This window comes from Vanacampus margaritifer, chromosome 20 (assembly GCF_051991255.1).
Source record: "Vanacampus margaritifer isolate UIUO_Vmar chromosome 20, RoL_Vmar_1.0, whole genome shotgun sequence".
Lineage (NCBI taxonomy): Eukaryota > Metazoa > Chordata > Actinopteri > Syngnathiformes > Syngnathidae > Vanacampus > Vanacampus margaritifer.
Window position 1 is genome coordinate 17,017,384 of NC_135451.1, and position 27,595 is coordinate 17,044,978.

General features: G+C 41.3%; 1 protein-coding gene across 2 annotated transcripts in view; it reads right to left on the minus strand.

Moving 5' to 3' along the window:
- LOC144040049 (cadherin-20-like) overlaps nucleotides 1–27,595 on the minus strand; it is a 93,122-nt gene that overhangs the window by 48,865 nt on the left and 16,662 nt on the right. For both annotated transcript variants that reach the window (XM_077553835.1, XM_077553836.1), the window contains exon 3: nucleotides 27,025–27,214. The gene's annotated coding sequence lies outside the window, so the exon portion shown is untranslated. The remainder of the gene's footprint in view (nucleotides 1–27,024; nucleotides 27,215–27,595) is intronic.

The window sequence follows — 27,595 nt, forward strand, 5'->3', positions numbered from 1 at the left end:
AGTGAAAAAAAGTGAAATCTTCTTCCGAATTGAAGATTGAGTACTGAATTGCGGCGATACAACATTGAAACGGTATCTCAGCCCTTGAAATTGAACGAGTGAAATAAAGAAGCCAAGGGAGGAAGACACCAGTAGTAAAAAAAAAAAAAAAAAAAGTACTTATAAGAGAACAACAACAATTTGTTTCCCACCATTAAAAAGTGACATTTTCATAACATTTAAATTGCCGCGGCCATCGGACGAGAACCTTCACGTTATCAGCAACGCAATGGAGGGAAAGCAATCTGCTTTCGCCTCCCGACAAGCAGGAAGTCGCTCGCCTGTGGAAGGAAACTAAATGACAAACGTGGGCGTCACATGACTCCCGTGACACGTTTGCCCGCGTGCGCCGACGCGGCGCGCTCACCTCGCCAGAAAAAAACAAAACAATGAAGAACGCCGGCTTTAGTTGAGCGCATCCAAAGTCGATTATTCTTCTCTATTCAGCGTTTGAACGGCGCCACATTCGCAGGTGACCTTTTATACCGGGTGGGGGAAAAAAAATCGCATCTTTTCTTGCGCTGACATTTCCTCCAATCAGCCGCTTTGCGTTTGACATCCCGCCGGGACGCGCGGGTACGAGCGATAACGAGCCCGACGACACTCGTTCGTATGGAAATGACGAGGAATGAAGAACCTCCGCGCTCGATGTACTTCCATTATGCTACAAATGTTACCGCCTACTTGGGGAGGGGTTAAAAGGGGACATACTGTAAAAAAAAATATTAAAAATTAGGGGCGTCAGGCGATTACATTTTTTAATTGTAATTAATTGAATGACTTCACTAGTTAATTCACGAATAATCAAATTTTTATATCTGTTCTAAATGTACCATAATTTTTTTTGCTAGGTTTTCATACTCTTAACAAAAGTGTTTTTTTTTTGTTTTTTTTAAACTGATAGAAATAGTTCAAATGAATTTTTGACGTCTATAGCCGTCAATGGCAGTGAATGAGTTAATATTACATTTTTGGAATATGAGTTATGAAGCAAAATCCAGCCATTTTTATCCATCTCAGGAGGCGGCCATTTTGCCACTTGCTGTCGACGGAAGATGACATCACAGTTGCTCAGGTCTGAGGCAGCAGCCAATCACAGCTCACCTGTTTTCTGAAGCTCAGCTGTGATTGGTTGTTACCTGAAACATGAGCGACAAGAATGTCATTTTCACAAGAAGTGGCAAAATGGCCGCCTTCTGATATTGAAAAAACTGCTGGAGTTGAATATTAACCAGAAGACTGTATTTAGACGAGTGGAGTTGCACAACACATATTATTGTCAGGAATTATTTGATCTGCTGATGTTGCAGTACCTCGGCTATGGAACAAAACCCAAGACTCAATCTTGACATGTTCCGGAGGCACCAAAGCCAGAAAGTGACCATGAAAAAATAAATCAAAATAAAATAAAAACTATCATCTGAGCAGTACCTCGATGATCTGCCGCCGCTGTCAGTGCGTCCCGCCTGCCCAACGTCAGGCCGGCGGAACAAAGTGGGCTCAATCAGTTTACGACGTGACAACATCTCTTAAATGGCAGTTAGCGTTGGCCCTTGACGTGCCGCCGCGCATCTGTTTCCTCCGCCTGGCTGCCGTTAAGTGCATTTGGGAGGAAAAGGCTTCTCCGAAGGAAATGAACAACAGCGTTTAAACACGTCTAGCGACATCAATTGCTCTCACACGCTTGTCTTTAAACAAGACTATCTGCCAGCGGTCATGTTTGCTAGCTGCAGTTGGAATGAAGATGAGCTAAAGATACTTGAAATAATAATGATTCGTGCTATGCTAGCTTGTTAGCCGTTATCGCAGTCTGGCGCAGGGCTGCTGCTATTGAATATTTTGGCATTCCTACTGGAAAGGACATCAAACAATGCGGGATTCGTTTAGCGGCTCTCCGCTAGCTGCTAATGTTGCTAATGTTGGGAACTGGTGCTGCATTAATACAATGTCAGTGTCCGGAAATCATCCCCCCCCCCACACTTTTTTTTTTAGCTTCCTTAATTAGCGATTCTACATGATTTCAAGATGTCACTTTGCGATGGCAATTTCATTTTTATCCAACTTTCAAAAGTCAGCCGCCACAAACAACATGAAAATAAAAGTTGATCAAGGCAATGGTGTCTGTGTATTGCTGTATCTTTGCTGTGCTGTATTTTATTCTGAACTTAACCTTCTCACCTTGTTGACGTTTAGCACAACATTGCTACAGCTAGCTTGACTGTTTTCCCAACCATGTGCACTAAATAAACGAGTGCCCGTGGCAGAAAAACAACAACACCTAAATCCATGAGCATTTCTTTTTTATTTTTTAAATTGAGGTACTCAAACTACCGGTAGCTACTCGAGTCGTTTAAGTCTGGTGTAATCTAATGTGTATGTAAGCAACATAGCTTTGCATAGAATACTGTAGCGTAGCATAATAATCTTAATGCGGTAACATTGTTACGTGAGTGACAACAACGCAGTCCCTCAGTGTATTAGAGCGCATAGTGTCTTTATTTTATAAAAAAAAAAACACAACAAGAAAACTGATTGTACAACATCATTTATCCCTCCAACAATGTCCGCCGTAACGTCGGCGAACATGCAATCATGCGGAGCGAGTGGAATCATTGTGCTGGTGTGGTTTCAATCCCGCCGCAATCTGTGCTAATTGACTGGAAAGCTTTTCTAATTAATTAGCGCACAAATTCACCTTTTTCATCCCGCAACGCCGGGCACCCTCGCCATCTTTGTCTCCCGTCCCCAAATAGCTCCCAACGGCTTTCTGTGCAAGCCCAGCGTCATCTTTTTTTACTCATGCCGTCGCCCGCTTCTTTTTTAGCGACCACGTTTTGAAACAATGTGCTGCAAACGTGTGATTCTATTGGCAAGCGTGCGGGGGGCGGCCCGCGTATTGTGCCAACGTTGAAAAGCCTCTGTTGTAAGGCAGCAAATTACTTTGGAATTATTATTACTATTATTCCCCGAATGCACACTGTTCCCACGATTCCATATTTTTATTGAAGAAAAAAAAAACACACATTAGAATGAAATGAATGGATACATATTTTCTCTTATTCATTTATTATTCAAAGCACTCCAACTTCAAAATGTTCCTAAACTTTTTTTCTCCTGAAAATCAGTTATAGATGCCACTAGATGGCAGAAAATCACTTTCGGCCTGCGGCTTGACCAGATGATGCTCGTCGTCCTCTCATTTAGAAAATGTTGCTTGGCACAAAGATGATGACAAACCAATACATTTATAAGAGATTTCTTTGGCCTGAGCACAAAAACCGTCAATCAGAGAGTTTTTTTTAGCGAATAATGTGACCCTCACTAGTCTTAACATGACATTGTGACATTTATGTAATATGAATTATGAAGCAAAATTCTGCCATTTTTGATCCATGTCAGGGGACGGCCATTTTGTCACCTGCTGTCGACGGAAGACGACGTCACAGTTGCTCAGGCAATGACCAATCACAGCTCACCTGTTTTTTTGAAGATGAGCTGTGATTGGTTGTTACCTGAGACCTGCGCAGCAATGATGTCAGAAGTGGCAAAATTGGCCACCATCTGCTATTGAAAAAAACGGCTGGATTTGGCTGCTTAGCTGCTATTCCACGAACGCAATATTAACCAGAATATCTTATTTAGACCAGTGGGTTTGCATAGAACACATTATTGTGGAAAAATGTTTTTGGGGTGTTGACTTCCTGTTCAGCGTTGGGGTCTACAGTCTACTCGCATCCTGGTCTTACACTGGTTAGCGCCGTGTTTTTGGCGGCGTGAGAGCGGACTTTGCTGACTTGCTCTCGGCAGCTTGGCGGGGAGGACGAGGGGGCTCTCTGGCACGGCGGCGCGGCGGAGGCTCGGAGGTCTGCGCCCGAGATAATCCCAGTCCAAATGTCTCCCTTTTGTGTAAACAAATCCCAGCAGGGAGGGAAGAAGGAGCACAGGCGGCGCTTTTCTGCCGCTAAAGCCTTTCCTCGCCTCGCCTGCCACTGGAAGAACATGAAAGCTCTGCTTGGCATCCTCACCTCCTCCTTCTCCTTCTTGTTTCCTTCTACCCTCTCGCCCACTTCAGTGCCCAAGGAGTTGCTTTAGTCCCGCCCAAAAATGTGTGGCATGAAAGCTTTCCCGCCATCAAATATCCATCCAAAAAGATACTGGATCACATTCACTCCCAATGAACTTCCTCATGTGGATTGCAGCCAATTGTAAATGTGGATCAATCTGCTGCGGATTTTCTTACCTACAATATCAAGACTTCAACACAGACTAACTAACTAACTAACTGACTTAATATCAGTCATGAACAAACAAAGTGCCTATCTACCGAAACATCCATCCAACCAACCAACCAGCTCTCCATGGCCCAACCTAGACATCCAACTAGCCGACCTACCAACCAACCATCTATCCCTACCTACACTTTTTGATTTATAATTATGGGTCAAAAATGGCGAGATCCTCTACTTGGGCCAATTTGAGCCAACTTTGAGTCAAAACTTGGGCCATTTTGTATCAAACAACCCGGAATATTGGGTCAGTTCATCAACTTGAGTCAGTTTCTGGGTCAAAAATTTAGCGATTTTCTATAAAACAACCCAGAATGTTGGGTCACATCCTCTACTTGGGTTAATTTGACCCAACTTCAAAAATCTTTTGGGTAAAACAAGTCATAAAGTTGGCTCAGAAGTTACCTTTACAAATCAACCCAGAAAGTTGGGGCAATTTGACCCAACTTTCTGGGTTGATTTGTACCCGTAATAAATAAATAAATTAATAAAATATATCATTTTGATAAAAACAATCCAGAAAATTGGGTCAGATCCTTTACTTGGGTTAAGTTAACCCAACTTTGGGTCAATAATCGGGTCATTTTCTATAAAACAACCCAGAAAGTTGGGTCACATCCTCTACTTGGGTCAATTTGATCCAATTTTTGGATACATTTTAACCCGGGGGGATAAAATAAAAATAAATAAATAAATCAATTTGTATAAAACAACGCAGAAAATTGGCTCACATTCACTTTCTGGGTTGTTTTGCATCAAAAGAAAAAAAATTATCATTTTGTATACAACAACCCATAAATTTGGGTCAGATCCTTTCCTTGGGCTAAGTTCACCCAACTTTGTGTCAATAATTGGGCCATTTTGCATTTAAAAAGCAAGAACATTGGGTCAAATTAACCCATAAAGTAAATCGGTCCATTTGTGATCCATAATTGGGTTGCTTTTGACCCAACTGTTTGACCCAACCGGCTCCCCCACCTAACTAGCAAAAACGTAACCATCAAACAAACAAATCCCCTCGTCTGCCACAATGTTTGCTTGGTGGAGGTAACAATTGTCGTAATCACTGCTGAGAGTCTCTGGAAGAGATCAAATCCAATCAAGACTGCAGTCAGATAGAATTGAAAGCGCTCGACTTTATTTCTCATCTTTGCAACTAGCTCACGTTTGACTACACACGGAGCCTTTGTGAAGTGCGTGGTTAACAAGTGAAATAATTGTCAGCGCTCCTTCGAGCTGCTTTGTGTCCCTGGGAGAGGCCGACTTGGCTGTCAAGTCTGCTTGATAACAACCCTCATTGTTGTCACTCGAGTTTGTTTGTTTGGCCTCTTGAGTTGAAAATGTATTGCAGGCCTGGGTTGACTTCTCTGATGGAGAGCAATCAGCTCAGCGTGGGCGCAGAGCAGACAAATACTTCTTCAAACATCAACTGCAGGGGGCAAAAGTCTAATAATCATAATCATAATAATAATATGTCATATTTTTGATTTTATTTATTTATTATTATATTTTATTTATTTATTATTATATTTTATTTATTTATTATTATATTTTATTTATTTATTATTATATTATATTTATTTACTTTCATTTTTATTTTATTTATTTATTATTATTATATTTTATATTAATACATAATAATACTTACTTAGCAATTGTTACCGTCTTCCTCGCGCAAATGCGCATGCATGTATTACACCGCCCCCTGGTGGCAAATGCGTGCATATCATAAGGTGCCTCACAATGAATGCATGAAATCAGGATGCGCAAACGCTTGACATGCTGTTGAATCGTGTTCCAACCGCACGTTTTGACAAAGTACAGTACGGCAAAGGTGAAGGCATCGTCGTAACTTCAACAAAGTGCAACTTACTTTCGCAAAGTATTTTGACACCTTTACTTCTTTCCCACAAACACACAACGTTCTCTTGAGTTCACACATGCACCTCATCACGCCGCATTTTTTCATTTACTCTTTTTTTTCCTCCGTGCGGTAAAAAGGATGAAATCAATAGCGTGGTGAAATTCTCCCGCTGGAACCTTCTTTAATTGTCCCCGTGCAGGAAAAGAGCACATTCTCGATGCTGTCAAGAGGAGTGCAGAGTAAATACAGCCAGCCGTCACCTTGCACTCCACAATTTATTAGCCTCGCAAACGCGCTCGCTGCCGCCCTCCATCACGCCGCACATCAAGTAAAAAAATTTTTTTTTTCTTTTTACTGGACCTAAAAGAGGCTCCCAAGGGGGGCAACGGTGGTCAGGTCGTTGACAGTTTGTCAAGCCGATGTGTCGCCGCACCTTCGGCCCTAATCAGCTCGCTGCTCTTCTTTAATTTTATGCGCTTAGCACGAGAACGTGCTCGCGAACACCAACTCACTTAAACACGATATATTGTGTATTTTCCCAGAATGCTTTTGTCAAAATACACTTTTCCGAAACTAGCTTCGAAAACTTGAAGCTAAACAGCAACACATCGAAAGGCCATACAACAATCTTTTGCATATATTCTTTATCGTTGGCTGTGAAACTCTTCGTAGAAATGGCATGTATTGTTATTATACTGCCCCCTGGTGGCAAATTCACACACACCAGAAGAAGTACAACGCAAATGGACACACAAGCAAGAAATAACTGTTTTAATTATTTAAAGTCACTGTATTGAATTTTGCGATCGATGATTTTTTTGGGGGGTATTTTTTGGGGTGGCTATGTGCTAAAATGGCAGCTCTGCTTACCTTTTGACTTTGACCCGTGACCTTTGATAGTGCCGTGTTTTTTTTTTTTTTTTTTTGTGGTGAACTTCATCCAGCCTGGCTGATGAATTCATCATGCCACTGATTGAGAGAGCTGGAGTGGGTGTGGTTATTATGCTAATTAGCTCCACATGATGTCACAATTTGGTCAAATGAACAACGATACAAAAGATAAGTTGTCTATTTAGGCTAATATAACCCCAGAGCATTTCATTTAGCATTTCAGCTCAGTGAGTACGAATGATGGTCAGCGGACTTCCATGTTTTTCCAGACTCGCCCACTTCCTGAAGCGCTAAAAGTTTGAAAAATAATCTCAAGAGGCCTGATTCCACCTGGAGTGGCTCTTTTGCAAAGATTGGAGGGCCTCCAAGAAAGGTGGGCGAACGCCAACGAGACGGCGCCGTAACGAGGTCGCGCCCGCCGCGCTTGGGAGGAAATCATTAGCCTCGAGAGCGTCGCTCAGCGTCTCCGCCGAGTGTTTGTCAAGGTGGACGGGAGATCGGACTTTTTCTTTCAAGTGTGCAAGACGCGAGGGAAAAGTGCAAGAGAAGCTGTTGTTTCTTTCAAATTTAGGTGCTGAGACACTTCCGTTTGACTGATTATAAGAAATGTGGCGCTTTGAAATAATGTAAAAAAAAAAAAGAAAAGAAAAATGTTTGTTGATTAGTTTTTTTTAATTAATTTTTTTAGCTAATTTTAATTATTCTTCAAATAAATGCTGGCAAACATTAAAAATAAAATGTCCACAAAAAACTGGAGGAAAAATCCCAGATTTTTTTTTTTTGGGGCCAAACTGACTATGCAATGACTGCAGTTTTAAGTTGCAATATCGCCATTGACCACTAGATGGTAGACATGATTTACTACAACATGAGGAGGCCTAATCGTTTATGGATTTGGAATGACATACAAGACAAACATTATTTTATAAAAATTTTGAGTAAATTGATTTTTGCACAAAAAAAAAGAAGGACAAAATGAGTTCTTGCACTTAATGATGGTTTGCTGTTCAGCAGTTTTGTGCTGTTCTTGAATGGCCATTTTTATTTGGCTGTTTATTTTATTTTTGCAAGTCAGCCATTTGTACTGTATCTAACAAAAAAATAATAATCATAGTGTCTTGTTTATTTTATTGTTAGCTTCAAACACATTTTTATTGGTTATTTTAGACGTGCATCGAGGAAATCATTACGACAAATGAAATATAACAAAAGCCTGTATTTTGTCAATATCTAAAATAGCATTTTTGTCCAACTCGCTCATTCAGATAATTGAATGCGTTCATTTACAAATTGAAGATCATTGAATGTAATTTTGTTAAAAATTACATAAATATAAATAAAAATAATATATATATATAAAAAAAAAAAATTAAAAAAAAAAATAAATAATAAAAAAAAATAAAATATAATTAAAAAAATGTTATTGTTTTTATTTAATGACTGTAAAGAGTTTGAGAGCTAGAATTGAAAATCAAATCCAGCCATGCAAACATGACTCAGCATGCTACGCCACCCCCCCCCCCCAACCCCAAAAAAATGAAAGTCATTAAAATACACACGCGTGTTTGCGATGTTGACGATGGCGTGGCATCAGCATTTGCGCCGATCCTGTTGCGCGCGAGTCAAGAGGAAGCAGCACGCCATGCATTTATTGATGGAGTACATGGCGGTGACGTCCAAAAAAGAGGAGGAGCGCTTCCAAAGTGTGCGGCGTTCCCTGGCGCCGCTCCAGCGGGACCAAAATTGGGCGACTAAGTCATTTCACTAAAATGAGAGCAATTTCCTCAGACTCCCCAAGTCCGAGAGTGAAGAAGCCATTTTGTCACTCTGGTCTTGTTTTATTGAAAGACTGAGTGCTTGCGCATTTTTGGGGAGACAAATGAGAGGCTGGAAAGCGCCCTGCAGATAAAATCATACAATCCTATCATTGTAGCCTGAGACACAACGTATGTGGTTTTCAAAAACGAAAATATACAATGTTTCATTCTCTTCTCTTTTACAAGAAACTGATGAATTGATCCTATTTCAAAAGATGCCTGAGGCTAAACATTTGTGAAAGCTGGGGTCAAAAGTAAAGACTCAGACTCAGACTCAGCACTCGAGCTGCCAAATTCCTCAAATCAACTTCAAACTGTCAGCAATCAAGAAAAAGAAGAATGACATTTGTAAAATGTGAAAATATTTGCATTTGTGGGGTCAAAAACAAATATGACAAGATATTCTCATCAGTGCTCGGGCAGCAAGTATCCTCAAAAAAGCCAACACACTACACATTTATTAAACAGTACGAATTGAAATGCTTCTAATTTGGGGTCTGGAGTCAATCTGACAGAGTTCTAGTCAGCACTTCAGCAACCAAATTCCTACAATCATCTTCAAAACCGTCTGGAAACTCAGCAAAAACACTCCATTTTTTTTTTATTTTTAAATCACAGTTCTCCTCAGTACTCGGGTAGGCCAAATCCTCAAATAAACATCAAAATGTTAAAAAATTAGCATTAGCGTGTGGTTGTTAGCGTGTAGCATTCAAGCCTGAGTGACTTTGAACACATTTTGACACTTCATCATCAGGATAAAAAAAAGCGAAAACGAGCGCGGTTGTATCCCGTCACCCTCTCTCACCTCATTAGCCGTGGGAGACAGGGAGATAACGGCCCTATTATCCTCATGTGGTCCAGGCGCCTCTTTCGCCGCCACGTGTGTCATAACTTAAATGACTCTTGATTGCGGGATTTTTGCCGGGAGGCAGCTGAAAGCTCGCTCGCCATTATCGCCGCGGCGAGCGAGCAGAAAAAGGCCCCGTGGCGATAAGACAAAAGCGTATATAAGTACAAAATGGGCGAGCGAGGCAAATAAGGCTGAAGAGTCGGCCGCCTGGACGGGCGTAAGTACGCCATTATGTGCCGCCGCCGCCGCCGCTTTCATGTGTTACTTCAAGGCGCAAGAAAAGATAATGAGCGCTCTTATTGGTCATTGAAGGTGCTTCCAGCCTTCCATTAGCGACGCGGCCCGCAGCACTTCGCCGATGACAGCTCGTCATCCGCCGCCACCGCAAAGGGGGCGATTCCGCGCCGACAGGAAAAGTCAACAAAAAAAGAGAGAGAGGTGGCTTTTTAACAACAAGAGTTGCAAAACCCCGAGAGTGGAAGAAAACATCGCTCAATATGAATCGAATGAAAAAACGGAATCAAACATTTGCTGTCCAAGCTGTTTGTTTTTAACAATAACTTCAAGGTGAGTTTTCGTTGGCACTCGAGCGGCTAAATTATTCAACTCGACGCCAAATCGTCATGGATTACGTGAGGATTCCATTTACTAAAGAAGCTGGACACCTTTGACAAGAGGTTCACGAAAACATTTCTCATCGGCATTCAAGCAGCCAAAATCCTCAAACATATTTCAATCTACGCATCAGAAATGCTAGCCAGCTATTTGCAATACAGGTTGGACATCTTTTTTTTCAAGATGGGATCAAATGTCAAGATTATAAAAAAAATAAATAAATCTTTTCAGCACTTGAGTAGCCAAAATCCTTCGACACAACTTCAAGGTCTCAGGGACCGAGTGAGACTGTATTAATTCATATTTAAGAAATATGTCGGATATCTCGCCAAAATGTTTGGGATACCGAACAAACATCACAGTTTTCGTCGGCACTCGAGCAGCCAAAACGAATCAAGCAAGAATAGCATCTATGCATGAAAGAAACCTGAATGAAGATATTTGCCCAGGCTGGGGTCAAATGTCAAGTTCATAAACAGTTCTCCTCGGCACTTGAGCAGCCACAATCGTAAAAATCTGCGCGGGTCAAGCCAGGCGGGCCGAGACGGTGAAAGTCAGGGTGAAACAACAAGCTGACGAAACCTTTCTCGTCGGCACTCGAGCGGCCAAAATGCTACAATCAATGTTGAACTGTCAGGAATCAAGGAAGAAAAGCATCTATTCATAAAAGTTGCCTGGATCAAGATGCTTGTGAAAACTGTGGCGAAATGTGCGGCTGCCAAACAAGTCTCAGCCGCAGTCATCAAATCGACTTCCATCTGTCTGGGTCAAGCGAGGGTACTATCCATCTGGAATAAACCAGTCCAGATGAGCCAAAATTCTCGATTCAAGTTCAAACCGTCACGATTTAAATAAGAGTACTATTTATTCAAAAATGGTCAAGTTGAAAAATAGTTCTAGTCAGCACTTCCAAATCCTGAAAAAAAAGAAAAGAAAGTCAAATGGAACTACGCCATTTGCTTTCCAAATTTCCGACTTTTCCGTTTTCAGGAGCACGCCGTGTTGGTCAGAAACGATGCCTCGGATCTAAACGGAGATCTCGCCAGATGCCCTGGAAATCTGCGGCGCCTCTCCATCATGGCCGCTCACCTGCTGTCAATTAGGTCAACGAGCGGGCGACCGCCATCACGCTGACAAATCCGGCACCGCAGCCTTCGCCGGGATCGCTCATCGGCTCATTAGTCCGACTCGTCGGCGCTCTAATTACGGCGGCGGCAGTTGGATGTCGGGTGGCGCTCGTTTGCTGCGGGCCGCCGACGTGATGCGCGAGCGCGCCTCCCCCCCCCCCCGCCTTCACCCCGAAAGCCATCCCCGCAAAGTCATTTATGGCTTCATGGAGAGATGAAGTTCCTGTCAGTACTCGAGCAGCCAAAAATCCTCAAATGAGCCGCAAACTGTCAGGGATCAAGCAGGTATGACGTCGATTTTACAAACGGAAGATGTTTGTGAACGATGCGGTCCAAAGTCAAGATGACACAAAGTTCTCGTCGACACTCGAGCAGCCAAAAATCCTTAAATGAACTCAAACTGCCAGGGATCAATGAGAAATCATATCGATTTGTAAAGGATAACCTAATTTAAGATATTTGTGAACGATGTAGTCAAAAAGAAGTTCTCGTCAGCGCTCAAGCAGCCTCAAATCTTCGGAATCAACATTAACTCATTCACTGCCATTGACGGCTATAGACATCAAAAATTCATTTGAACGATTTTTATTAGCTTAACATTTTTTTTCCATTTTTGTTTACAAGGGTATGAAAACCTAGAATTTTTTGAATATATTTTTTCGGTACATTTAGAACAGATATAAAATTTGTGATTAATCGTGAGTTAACTAGTGAAGTCATGCAATTAATTACGATTACAAATTTGCCCCTGATGCCCCTAATTTTTAATAATCCTTTCTTTAAAAACAAAACAAAAATATTTATTTTATTTTTTTATTTTTAATAATGTTTTTGCTTTTTTTTATAAGAAAAGATTATTAAAAATTAGGGGCATCGGGCAATTACAATTTTTAAACATAATTAATCGCATGACTTCACTAGTTAACGCACGATTAATCACAAATTTTATATCTGTTCTAATACCCCCGAAAAATTATATGTTTTCATACTTTTGTTAACAAAAGTGGGAAAATTTGGTTAATAATGGAAATAGTTCAAATTTATTTTTGATGTCTAAAGCCGTCAATGGCAGTGAATGAGTTAAAATGTGAGAATCCATCACGTTGTAAAAGATGGGCCTGTACCGATACCAGGTATTGGAAAAAAAAAAGTGCTATCATCCCCAGTAAAAGACGTTTGTCTGAAGCAAGATTTTTTTTTATGAATATTTTCGTACAAGATAATGTTGACAAACAGTTCTTGTCAGCACTCGAGCAGCCAAACAATCCAAATAAATCTCAAGCACGGGAGCAAGCAAAAATAACGTATTTGTTGAGAGAAAAAAAAAAGAAGCTTTTTCAAAAATGTTGCGGTCAAAAACCTGACAGTTCTAGTCAGCACTCGAGCAGCGGAGAATCCTCAAAACATCACAGAGCAAAAAAATCCTTCTCAGATCTTTCTTGTCGACGCGAGACACGCAAGATCTCGGGCGGTTGAGCAATGACAATTCTTGCTCAAGATCTCCACTTTTTGAGTTCAGTTGACTTTGAAGGACACCAAACATAAAAAAAAAACAACAACAAAAAAAACAGTTCTTGTTCTTCTTCGGCCTACGCCAGCTGTCAATCATCTCTGACCATGTGATGCGATGAGACTCGAGGACCAGTTTCATCCCTAAAATCTTTTTTTCACCTTTCTTTTTCCCGTCAGATGTCATTACCTTGGCAAGATCCCTACTGACCCCCCCCCCCCCCACACACAAAAAAAGTCTGGTTGCGCCACAGGACTTTCATCACCTCTGACATCTTTTCCATATTTCATACTAATTGCTCCCACCTGCGTTACCCACCGAGCTCGCAAAGTTGCCGGCTGCGCTTTGATGGCGTCGTGTACATATTTCAAGCGCTAATGCTAATTTGGCACATTGCACTAATGAACGCGCAGAAGATTAGCGCCGGCGTTCCATCCAGGCCGACAGACTCGAGCTAAGCGGATTCCGTCAGAAGACCCCCCGCTGACAAAAAATCTCTCACCTGGAAAGATGGAATCAAAAATGTGTCCGCTGGGAAAGTTGAGGCGAAAATCTAATGTGACACGTTGAGCTTTTTTGGGCGACTCGCGACGGAGTTTTTTCAAGTCAACTTGGGCTCAACTTTTACTTGCTGAAATTTCAACTTCCAAATCTGCTTCCTTTACTTTCACTTCCTGTTTGCTCGCGGGGCGTATACGCCCTTCAGTTTTGTCCACAGGTGGAGAAAGTAAAAACCCTGTCACAGTTTGGCTTTAGCCATTGATGCTAGCTAGCTAGCTCCCTAGCAGGTAAACAAGCATTGTGGGAGCTAGCTAGGGAGATAGCTAGCTAGCGCCTGGGGCTAAAGCCAAACTGTGGCCTGGTTTTGACTTTCTGAACCTGGATTTGCCGCCTCTGCTTTTGCCTTTAGTAAGTGAAACGCATGCTCGATGGGATTCAGGTCGGGTGGCCATTGCGCAACATTTCTTTGCCTGCTTATAATGTCATGTAATGCATTTTGTAGCAGCAGGTACACAACAGCAGCCGCGTGCTACTCTAACGAGGACGTTAGCATCTTTTGTTTGCACGACAAGCAGCCACGATGTTGCCGAGGTTAAAAAGCCTTCAGCGCGTTTAGGAGGGAACAAAAAAACAAACAATGAAGATGAAGACAAAGATGGGAAGAGGACGAGGAGAGGAGGACGAGGAGAGGAGGAAGAGTGAGCAGCAGGCAGCCTCTCGCGAGCCGGAGGGCTTTTATTTTTAAACCCAGCGCTTGATTGTTTGCTAACGCCGAGATGGAGATGGAGCGTCTCGCGGGAGATTTACTCGGAATTCATTACAAGCAAAGACACCTGCCTGACTTTCAGCCACCGTCTTTTATTGATCGGACGTCACATTGCACACTGGATGAGGAGCGCGGCCTGTTAATGCTTTCATTAATACTTCGAAAAACCTTCAGCAACTTGTACATGCAAAGCACTGCAAAAACTTAAGTACGATGTAATTTCTTAAATTGAACCTAAATTAGCTTATTTTTTTGTTTTGAATTATTAATATTGTCTGTTGGGACTTTTAAGCTCCAATGCATAATTAGCTGATTCCTGTTTTATTTGTATTTTTATTTGACGTAGTGTTATTGAAGCTTGTTAACACTCTTTTTCAACCCTTTTTTTTTTCTTTTCTTAAACACAATCGGAAACAGTGACTCTATTTCCAGCTTGAAAACGCGAATCTCTCTCCTTCCTCCATTGCTGTTTGGGAATAATACAGCATGCAGTGAAAACCCGACACGACGCACACACGAGGTCGCTCCCTCTGACGGGAATGTGAAACAAAATGAAAAATAATATGCGTCACTCTGTTCAAGATGCAAATACCAGAGTAAACCGACATCGCCGGTCAAAGTGCGCTTGCACTCAGCCGGCCCACGTTTCCCCTTCCAATCTTTCCAATTGAGTCGTTTTCCCAAATTTTGCGGCTTTCGCAGCCTCCGACGCTCGGCTTTTAGAAGCCAAACGGGGGGGAAAAAGGAGCATTTATGTTTGGTTCTGTTTGCCGATGCAATCGTCGGCGTGACCTCCCCCGTCGCCCTCAGCGCGCACTTTTTGCAAGGTTGCCATCCGGAGACGAGGCCTCATTCTTCCAACGCCGCCGAAGCAAATCAAACTCCAGGCAGCTCAACAAAGAGGCGGGATCGGCACCTTTGTGTTTTGGCGCCATTTTTGACAGGGGCGGCGCCAAGTCGGCTCACGGGCTAGACGCCGCATCGAGCGGCGATAATGGAAAAAAAAAAAAGCCGCAAACGAATTCCGCCCCCGCCGTGAGGATGAAACGCTCCGGAAACGGCTGTCGGGCCCGATGTTTACGCCGTGAATTATTGCTGGTATTATCGGGGGGGGGGGGGGGCGCTCGGGGAAGGAGAAGCCACCCGCGCGATCCCAGCCATCGCCCCGGCAATCTCGCCTTCATACATAATCTCCGCCTCATCCGCGCTTTCAATATTTCATTGACGCGCAAATCTCTTCTAAATTGTTTATTGTAAACAAGCCACGCCTGCTACTCACCACACACACACACACACACACACACACACACACACACACACACACACACACACACACGCCATTTTCAAAAATGTTGTGACAATCGTGCGTTTTCAGAACACGGCAGCTGATGTCACATTTATGCCGAACACAAACAATTGTTTACTGGCAAACACCAAGAACTGTCTTTCTTCCTTAGACGAAGAGAAGAAATTGAAAAGGGAAAAGCAGATGCAAAAAAAGGAATAAAAAAACAGTCAACAAGATCGACAAACATACAATTGTTTACTGGCAAACGCCGAGGAGTGTTGAAAATGTTCTTGTTTGGCATTAGCGTGCCTGCTGTGGATTTAAAAAAAAAAATTTTTTTTTAAGAAGGAGGCTTGAGTGCAGGCGACACCTAAAAGCAAACATTAAAAATACACTGCACATATTCTTCGTCGTGGTCGTCTTCCTCTCACATTCAAATGAAGAAAAAGCACAGGCGTGCTGTGCATATTTTAACACTGCTGTGGGAGGATATTAACAAGTAAAAGAAGCATGTTGAGCATGTACAGTATGCATACAAATGTATACTGTGCATCCAGGCACATGATTTTCTTCTTTTTGCTGGAATCCAGCAATGGCTGCCAGTCCATGGCAGAAGTCTTCACACCCATCAACGGGTTTTTTTCATCTTTAATGAAGCTAACATGCTAACGTGTTTGAAATGTTGGAGGAAAGAAAAAAAAAAACACATGAGAACATGCAAATGCCACACAGGAAGACCACAGCTCTGATTCAAACAAGAGACCCCAATTCGAACCCAGGCCACTCGATTGGGTGGCAGATATGCTAACCACTAGGACACCGTGCCGCCTGATCAAGAAAACGGGAAAAGGCCATCGATTGATCTTGGAAAAATTGGGTTGGATCCTGAAGTCAATGCGCATATTACGGCTTGCAGCCGAGACAGGAAGTAAACAGGAAGTGGATAAGATGAGTCCACCAAGTGGCCAGGAGGGATTTTGGCAGTTTTTGTCAACAAAAGAGTGACTTTAGGAGGCCCTGCAACTACAGACACTAATCTATGTAATTATAATGACCCCCCCCCCCCCACACACACACACAAAAATGTGATTGCCATTATCAGCAGATACATTTATATAGATCACCAAATATCAAAACAATTCATCAATATCAGTTAAATGTAAAATGTTCAACCAAACCATAAAATTTAAGTCTGATAGCTTTATGCTAACACTTAATGCGAAACACCATAGACGCGCTAACAAAAATTAGCATGCATATCACAATAATTGCAAACCTACAAAGAAGTGCTACTTAGAAAAACATACAAAAATTAATACTGACAGGCATGTATTCTCTCAATTATCAGTTGTTTTTTTTGTTTTGTTTTTAAGATATTGGCAGAGGCCTTCGGTGGCTGTTTTACGATCAGGATCTAGAAATTAAAAGAATAAGAAATTGTCATTTCATGCAACTTTACAGTAAAATCCTATAGTAGGATATGTAGAATATTGTAATTTGTTTAAATGATCTATAATTTTTAACTGGGGGAATCTTATGTATCAAAAGGTACTAGTGGTATCAGTACTTGGTATTGGTAGCGATGACTATATTCAAGAGTTGTGTTCTCATGCTGGTAGCGGTCTGAAAAAAGTGGTATCGAACATCCCTACTATAAACGATCAAATCTGCAAAAAATATTCACTGTATGTCTTTGGGAGCCGCCATTTTGTGCAAGGTTCCCTCCCCGTCTGATGCCAGGCCACAAAATGGCCGCTTCGGCGCCAAACGTTACTGCTTTCCGTCTCATTGAGCGCTCGATGATCAAATTTTGCAGCCCGAGGTTAATGAACTCTGCACAACTTTTATTCACACTCGTGCGTCTTCATGAAGTCTTCGCCATGCATGTCACAGCCAACCCCGCCGACCCGCCCCCGCCGCAGCCCCCCCCCCCCCTCCCTCCGCGCCGCCGATGACTTTTCAAAGGCTGGTGATGAATCGCACATTCCACATCCCGGCACCTTAGAAAAAAAAAAAAGTGTCAGCCGACTTCTTACAGTCGACTGCAAGGAAGCGGCGCAACACGCTCTTCATCGCACCGCGGCAAAGGAGGATGACGACGATGCTGTAACAATAATAATAATATTCATAATAAAGTCTTCTTGGAAGAGAACGCTTCCCCCCCCGGGAGGTAAAATTAATCGGTTTATTTTGGGTGCTTGCTGCTTAGCGCTCGTGCCCTCAGAACATGTAGAAAATATCTTCTTTTTTTTAATGTTTTTATTTTTATTTTTTAAATACTAGCAGCCTGCAAGGAAAACACAGCAGAAAAGAACGTTGAAAGGAGGCCTAATAACGGTGGGCAAACTTTTGCGCTCAAGGGCTTACATTTGATTTTTTTTTTTTTTTAAATCAAAAAAAGAAAAGAAATAGAGAAAGTGAGTTCAAAATAGTTCAAATGTGAATGCAAAATCCCGCCGTCCATCAACAACAGCACAGAAGAACGTGCGTTCAAATGTGAGTGTGAATACGTGTTTGTCTAAATGTGCCCTGATTGGCTGGCGACCAATCCAGGGTATATACCTTGGCCCTCTTTAAAGATTTATGGACGTTGTGTATTCACAGGTTCGCAAACAATAAAATAGGTATCACGTGTGTTCCATTTCATTTCGATTTGAAAAGATGAAGCCAAAAAGAGAGAGAGAGAAAAAAGAAGAAGTGAATTTTGACTTGAGGCGGCAAACGACCTCACATGAAGCAAGAGGACACTTTTTGATGATGAAACGACTTAAGAAAAGTCTGTCTTTGTTGTAGCGTACAAAGAAAGCAAGCTCGGGTCTTATGCAATGAATTCTGGGGACATTTGTCACACAAAAAAAAAAGATTTCAGCTAAGTCCGTCAAAACCTTCACAAGAACATGTTGGATTGTCACGGCTGCTGTGCTGGGGAGGCAGACCTCCTCCAAGGCCAAATGTCCGAAGTTAGCAATGGAAAATTAGCACATTTTTGTATGTACAACAACTAACTCATTCACTGCCATTTGAACTATTTCTATTAGTTTAACATTTTTTTTCCCACAAGAGTATGAAAACCTAAAAATGTTTTTTATTGTACATTTAGAATAGATCTGAAATTTGTGATTAATCGCGAGTTAACTAGTGAAGTCATGCGATTAATTACAATTTAAAAAAAATGATCACCTCTTTCACTTTTATTTTAGGTTTTGTATTGTATGTTCAATGTTCAATACCTCAAGGCCCCCCCCCCCCCCCCCATTCTGGCCCTGAGGTGGCTGTTGAGGTCACGAACAGATGTCCTTCTCAGCCTCTTTTATCCCGTTTCTATCGTTAAGAACGAGGAGGCCTTCCGCTTGGCTCGCTTTTGCATCCCCCCCCCCCCCCTCAACCCCACCCACCCACCCCGTCGTCTGATGTCATCCATCCGTCTTTCGCTCGGCTCGGCCTTGAAACTTTTTCAAGCGGGATCCTCTCTTCGGGCGCCTTGGCCCGGCCTCCTGATTTATGAAGCCGGACGAAGTGCGGGACACGGCACACATTCATCACGTTTGGATGACAAGCGCGGAGGCGCCAGCTTGCAGCCAAATGCATCACGAGTGCTTAAGTACTCGGCGCCGTCACGTGCACCTGACGTCTTCTTATTTTCTGCAAGGAATTGTCATGAACGCGAATAACTCGCACGCCTTCTTCCATTGCGCCCTCAATGTTGTCATTGTGGCAAAACACCAAACAGCCATGGGGACAGGCAAACATGCCAAAGTGGACTTTGTGGCAGACAGTGTCGGCAAAAGAAGATCACAATCACAGAAAAATGTCAGAGCGCAGTACAAAAAAAACTTAAAACGCATCTATCCCAATGAAAAAAAAATGCCATTTTGGGCAAAAATTCATTCTCAGCAGTGTTTTTACTATTGGTGTCAGGCGAGTACATTTTTTTAAAATTGTAATTAATCACATAACTTCAATAGTTAACTCACGATTAATCGCTAATTTTATATCTGTTCTAAATGTACTATAAAAGGTACCAAACTAAATATTTTTCAAATTTTTCATACACTTGCTAACATAAAAGTGGGAAAAATGTTAAACTAATATAAATATGGCTGCATCTTTTAGTCATTTCATAATAATTCATAAAATTCAGTTAAAAAGATGTACTGTACTGTAAAAAGTGCGATATTGATTTGTGTTGAGGTCATTTTTCTGCCACTAGATGGCATAATTGCATTTGTAGGACATTGGCGACCGCTCAGTGCATTTTTCTTTTCATATTAAGAGCTATCTAATCCTTAACATGAAGTAACTTGTGAAATTCTGCACATTTTTAAGACTGCCAGACGTTTTCAGAAAAGGGATGCCGTGGGTGCCAGCCGATTTTAAGCATTTTGACTGATCTTTCAAGGTCCACAGAAAATTATGTGTTTGGACTATGGAAACACACATACTACCAAATGAAGGATTGGACTCTCATCGTTCATCAGAAAAAAAAGTTTGTTTCTACCTTATTTCGTTTTTCAGTAATCAACAATAGAAAATGGTTAGTTTCACCTCTGTTTTGAAAAAACGTCTTTTAACGTCTTTGGCACTCCTCCATAGGATTTTACTAAACGTCATTTAACGTTTTTGGCAGTCAAAGAGTTATCATTGAAAAAACAACTTGACCGCAAATTTATGCTTTATTATTAAATTATTTACTGCTAAATTTTGACGCGGACGCGTCTGCTGCATTGCGACTGGAACTTAAAAAAAGATTCAGCTGTGCACATCTGGCCCCTGTGCCTTGACTTTGACATCAAGTTGTGTTCTGTTCTCTCTCGCACGGACCTCGCACGGATCTCGCACGGACCTCGCACGGACCTCGCCGCGCCTTCCGTCTTCTTAATTGCTCATTTTGCCATGATTGCAAACGAATGACTTGGGCCCGAGCGACCGCTTCCACCGTCAAGAGCGCAGCCGACGCCCGACAAAGTACCCATAAGGCCCGAGCGGCTGTCGGGCTGATTGATTACCCGCGTAAATGTCGAAAGGTTGAGCCTCTCACCTCGCGACATTTCACGCCGTTTCCTTTTGGATAACTTTGCTTTTGGAAAACAAGCTAAAAGATGACAAAAGTGGGGAAAAGTGCAAAAGGAAAAAATGGCAGGGAAGTGTAAAGACACAGTTTGTGATATTTGGGCAGGAAAATCTCAACTAATTCATTCACTGGCAGTTATTTTCACTGAAGCAACCCCCTTCGCTCCCGGCTGTTTGACTAGATTTGGACTGATTTTGCAAGGCCCACAGAATATTGTGTTCTATTGCTATAAAAACATGGAAACTACCAAAAGAAAGATTAGAGTCTATTCTTTTATCAGGAAAAAAAAGTATATTTGTATCTGTTTCCGTTTTGCAGCAATTAACATGCGTGTCATAACAGCCCAAATTTCAACAGGAAGTCGGCCATCTTGGGAACATTCATTTACATTACACCAGTTTGCCAAAATGTGCATACATGTCTACGACAACAGGATGCTTGAAAAAGTTTCAAGGGACCCCTGCCAGAAACTGAACCAAAAGTCGGCCATTTTGGTTTGAAGCTGCCATTTTGAGTCTAATTCCAGCGCTCACGGCCGCATGTCCCAATACTTTTGTCCACATGGTGTCGTTTTCACACAAGCTCAGCCAGTTTTTCTCCTCCTCATCCTTCCTGATTTTGAAATCATATCACAAACCCAAGACCAGCGAGGAAGACACCAATTCCGCCAGACGTCGGCATCCGAGATGCCGGGCGGAGATTGCGTAGTGGGAAGTACGTACGAGTAATCCCGAGTCACCTTGACGAGGCGCCAGGAGCACGCGGCATTCTCCATCCGTGCAACAGCCGCCGCCACATTTCGCACCTGCGCCACCACCATCCCTCCATCTTGTCCTCACCTGCTAATCCCGGCGGACGTTTGCCGCCGTCTTGTACTCACATTCACCCGCTCATCGATCAAAATGTTCAAACTAGCATTTAACAAAAATAATTACATATTTGTTCATTTAAAACGTAGCCTAGCTTAATGCTAATGTGAAATAGCATCTCAGTTGTGTGTGTGTGTGTTTTTTTTTTAAATTCCTTCCACATTTCTCAATGGACTCAAACCATTCCAACTTCAAAATATTCAGAAATTTCCGCTCATCCTCGGAATCGTTTTCAACTCTCACATTTTTTTTTTATTTTATTTTATTTTTTTTTTAGCAATCCACATTTCCTACAACAACCTTCTCAAATCAACACAGACGTTTTGCACACTGACCTCTGGGGGTCCACAGAGCCCAGTTTGAGACCCCCTGAGCTACATGATGAATATTTGACCTGCCCGCAAGCTGTTGAGGCTCATCGCCTCGGTTGCCGTGACAACAGGCCAGCATCCGCATCCTGCTCGGACGTGTCACAACACATCATGTGCCTTCACGGATGACTTGCTTAAGTAAAATTGACACACACACACACACACACACACTCCGAGTGTCCGTGGAGTGATGCATGCTGGGTAATGAATAGTTTATTACCCCGTGGAGCTTCGCCCCCGCCTCATCATCAACACATGAGGCGTGTGAAAAGCTACTTAGAAAAGATGGATGCTATGTTCAACGTTTGCTGCCGTGATGTGCTTGTTTGACACTTTTATTGACGACTTGCCACGAATGACTGTGCTCGCCTGCCCCCTAGTGGCCGTTAGAGGAGCAACAAGCATGATGCCAAAATGTTTAATGCTAAAAAATGTTTGTTGGGTTTTATTTCATTAATAATAATAATAATAATAATAAAAAAACGTTTTAAAAAAAAAGGTACATGACGATGATGAAATTCAGAAATTGATTCTATTATTGTAATAATAAATAAAAAAAATCTGAACATACGTTTTTATTAAATATTCATCTATTCATTAATATTTATTATTACTATTATTGTTAATTATTATGGTTTACTTTGTAACTGCTGCATTTTTTAAGTGCTCCATAACAAAAAAGGAACAAAGTAAATGTTCCTCAATTATACATATGGAATAATCTTATTCCACTTGCCCAGAAAGAAAACGTGCTGCTCCTGTTGTGTGCACACGTGCCTGATTCTTCATGTAGATTTCATACAAAGACACAAAGAAGAATGTCACAGAAGGGTAATTTTTGTTGTTGTAATATCATTTCATATACGCATTATATAATATTATAATATATTGTTATTATTATATTTATTGTTACATCATCTTTCTGTACATTTTTTTTGCACCATTTATGTTTGAATAGCCGCTATTTTGTACTGCAACATGGATTGTATTTGTTAGTCCATTAATGGACATTTTCATTAAGTGTTAGCATTAAGAAAGCACCACTTAAATATGTAATCTGTAATAACTGACGTCCTCACAAAATGTTGAACATTTTTGATGGAGGTGGTGGCAAAGTCCTACTTTTGTCTAAATGACTCATTTCCACACATTTCCTTGGTGCAAAGATTCCACAAGATGGCGCTAAAGCAGTACTTTTATCAGTGAATTGAGCAAATTAAGAGACAATTAACATCTTTTATCTCCTCCTTGCACATTTCTTGAGCGATTCAAAATATTCACTACAAGTCTTACTTTTTTTTCCCTTCATTTCAACAGTTCATTCGATTCTACAGCATTTATGTTGCTCAGTGTCAGCTCTTCAATATTTGCACACACATTTTTTAAAATAGAAATTACATTCTCTAGTTGTTTTTTTCATGCAGTTTTTTTTTTTTTTTTTTTAAATCAAGAACAACAGAAAACAAGAGCTGTTTTCATTTCAGATTTGGTATGGTGAGAGATAAAAAAAGAAAAGAAAAAAGTTGCCATTTTCCGCCTGCATCTGTTGACAAAGTCAGTGACGTGCGTGCGTGTGTTTGTGTGCACGACGCTCATCAAAGCATGACGATCAGCGTGGAAACATCTGCTCTCACGCACGCTCACAACTTGCACAAAACTCACGTCACGTCGGCGTGACGCAGCCACACGCAGTTCTCGTTCTGAAAGACAGAGGTCGCCGCAACACTTCTATCTGTCTATCTATAACCCACCCAGTAATAATGATAATAATAATAATAATGATGATAATAATAATAATTCAATTGTGGCGTAGATGTTCCACTGCAGGTTGTGGTTGCGATGGAGGAGGTTGTGGTCGTGGACTTGAAGACCGCAACTCTTAGAAGCGTCTTAATTAAAATGACCAGAACGTCCTCGATTGCCAATTAGAACTTGTAACAGTTTGCCGTTTCTTTTGACACTTCCTGCCATTTAACAATATGCCCCTGTTGCTTTGGTGTGCACGTTTCCAATATTTACGTGATATCAGTTTTGGCGCGGCTAATTGTTAATTTACAAAAAAAAAAGCAGTCATTAATTGTTTTTCCCCGAGAGAAATCCTTGTCCTTTCCCGCAGAGCTCTTGTCGGTTTCCATAGCAACTCAGCAGGTTTGCCACCCAATAAAACAGAAAGAACACAAGCGCTGACGGACTGAATCCAAATTGCATTATACGCACATGGACCGAGCAGCACACACGCGCAAAATGATTGAATCGTGATGAATGATGAATGATGGTGAAATCTCATCATTGTTTATCGTGCCTCTGCACTTGTGTGGTGTGGAATAGTTGTATTCCATTTGATTTCATCATGATATTTATAATTGTTATTATTTGATCCTGATGATACATTTATAGTATATTTGTAATTTTACTATTGCGTTATTAGGCTCATTCATTTAATCCAATTTGTTTTGGTTTTATTTGAGCTTTACATCATCTTATAGACATAATTGAATTTGTAAGGTCAAGGTTTATTTGACTCCGATGAGGACAAGAAAACGGCTGGTTTGATGAAGGAGCCTTTTAAGGGATGCTTTCCTAAAGCTGACATTTGAAATGAGCACGCGGCGGCTTTTAAGCACTCAGCCACCTGAAACGTGACTTGACTTGAAATCACAAAGTGTTTGCCATTTGCAAAGCACAACACTTCACTTTAACAATCATTTTCATCACTAAACGTTCCAATATGCACATTGTGCTTTCTTGCTGGCCAGCTTTGCACTTCCACTTCCACTTTGACAAAGTTTTTAAAGTTTCAATCATCACCTGCAGTGACCTGCTGGTTTCCGTCTGCGCTAATGTAAGGGCAATGGCGCCCCCTTGTGGAGGGTCACAAGCCCTCGCCCCATTTCTTTGAACCTGAGCCGAATCCTCTTTTAGATCTGCTTCTGGTTAGATCTGTCTGGTTCTGATACAGATTGTGGTTCTGATGCTAAGCATCGCACGTGACTTTGTTTGTTGTGCAGACTTTTCAGTTGAAGAAGTGCGCTCGAGTTGACCTGCGTGCGATTTGTCACGTGTTCATTTGATAGTTCCACGAAAATGCGAGCGAACCTGCGGACAGGCAAGAGGCGGCCGCTAATCGACAGGAGCGCGGCCGGCGAGCTGCTGCCCATCAGCGCCAATTAGAGCGTCACAGCCGCAATGGACGCACGTCGCCATTTACTGCATTTATGAAACGGCTGCTCACATGCATTAGCATCTGATTGGCGCGGCGAGCGCGCGCGCATGAAAACAACACGTTGGCATTGCGTGTGCGTGTCGAGTTTTCACATCCGCGCAATGGTGAGCAAATCAAACATACTTTCTTACAATACCTGGGTGGAGTTTTCAGGTACATATACTTGAGTATTTATATTTTCTTTTTACTTTTACTCCCTACATTGGAAAACAGACATTTGTACTTTCGACAAAAAAAAAAAAAAAAATCTGTTTTGATTCAAAGATGCAAGTGCATCCAATCCAACGGGATCAAATCATTCCACATATTAAATGTAGTCTCTAAAAAACAGTTGGGTCAAAACAAATCCAAATTTGGGTCAAAAAAGGGACCAACCCAACTTTTTGGGTTATTCAACTAACCCAAAACGTTGGGTCGAATGAACAATTATTATTATTAATTCGATTTAATACCGACATTTCAGAAAGCTGGTTGAAATCAATAAACCACAAAAAACAACAACAATGGGGTTGCTTTTTAGGTTATTAATTGAATTTGGGCCAACTTTTTGGGTTAAATAACTAAAAAAGTAGGGTCGGTTCATTTATGACCCAATTCAATTGGGTTATTCAACTAACCCAAAACGTTGGGTCAAATGAATAACCTACAAACGTACCCATTTCTTGGGTTGTTTTGTGGGTTAGTCAGTGTGACCCAACTTTTTGGGTTAAATAACTCACAAAGTTGGGTTGGTCCATTCTTGACGCAATTTGAGTTATTTTTGTATGCAGCATGCATGCGTTGTATGCGTTGGGTCGAATGAACAATTATTATTATTAATTCGATTTAATACCGACATTTCAGAAAGCTGGTTGAAATCAATAAACCACAAAAAACAACAACAATGGGGTTACTTTGTAGGTTATTAATTGAATTTGGGCCAACTTTTTGGGTTAAATAACTAAAAAAGTAGGGTCGGTTCATTTATGACCCAATTCAATTGGGTTATTCAACTAACCCAAAACGTTGGGTCAAATGAATAACCTACAAACGTACCCATTTCTTGGGTTGTTTTGTGGGTTAGTCATTGTGACCCAACTTTTTGGGTTAAATAACTCACAAAGTTGGGTTGGTCCATTCTTGACGCAATTTGAGTTATTTTTGTATGCAGCAGCTCTCGATGCTCACTCAAATGCAATTTAGTGTGCTAATCTCACTAGATAATTGTATTGAAACACTTTGATTACTTTTGGAAATTTTATCATCCAAAGATTCATGATTCCAACTGACTTGACTTACGTCACCTTCCAGCGACAAAGAAAAAAAATTTTTTTCAACAATATGTTAATTAAAAGTCTATTCAACAAAGTTTGCTTTGGGCCACAAGCAGACAATAGAAAAAAAAAGGCCAGATGTTCTGCGTGCAAACTTTGATGAATCGCTGTTGTTAATTAAATGTTCCATCTGTCAAAGTCAATAATTTTAAAGCGCATTCTGTCCCCGAATGGTCATCTTGCTTTCCGCCCGCTGAAAGCTCAGCTTTCCTCGCGGCTCCGTCGCCGTGGAAACTAAAAAGTATTGCGAGGCTGCGAGAGTCATCCCGGGATTAAATGCTAGAGTTTTATGATTACGTTGTCCCAAAATGTACTTTTCAAAGCCTTCAAGTACTTTCATCGTCTTCTGTGACATTTGCTTTGACCAACCTTTGCTAGGCCACACTTCGTCTCTGGCTAAGTCAAAACTTTTGTTCACAAATTTGATATTGGGCTGGGCCATACGTGCTTGGAAGAAAACCTCTCTATTTTCCAAAATGACATTATTCAAAATTTTTTTTGGGGGTTCTCACGCAATTTATGAGACAAAAAAAGTGATCTGATTAACTAATCTTAATTCAATCCCAAATAAACAGTTGCTTTTCAAACACATTTGATACATATATTTATATATATTTTTTTACCTGTGAAGATTGTTGCTCTTCCTATGGCGCGGTCGGGCTGCTTTTATGCAAATGAGCCCGGAGGAGGCCAATCACAGCAAAGTGGCGTCCACTGAGATTTGGAGAGTTTGAGCGGCTTTGTCCAAAGGTCGCAACGCCTGCAGGTCGGCGTGACTCCGGCAACCGTACAAGAAGACGTGCTGTTCCTCTCCTGTGAGAAGATTTCAGCAGTTAGAAATGAAAGCAGACAAAAGTGCACTTTTTGTTCATGACTGAAAAATCACAAGAACTGTTCAAAAACGGATTTGAAACGAAAGCCTCTGTCTGATAGCACCAATATTTGAAATTTGGTTTGAAAACAGAATTCAGACTGATTTTAAGTGATTTTCCCCCCAACATTTGATAATCCATAAAAATAGATTTTCAAAAGGGTATTACTTTTTCTAGCTGTTTACATGATAATAGAGTTTCGAGTCTGAAAACATCCGTATTTACGAAAAACTTTTAAATGAAAAAATGTCAACTGTCAAATCAAATTTAAAAATGTAAAATTCAAAACAATTTGATCACGTTTAGAACCTGAAAACAAACA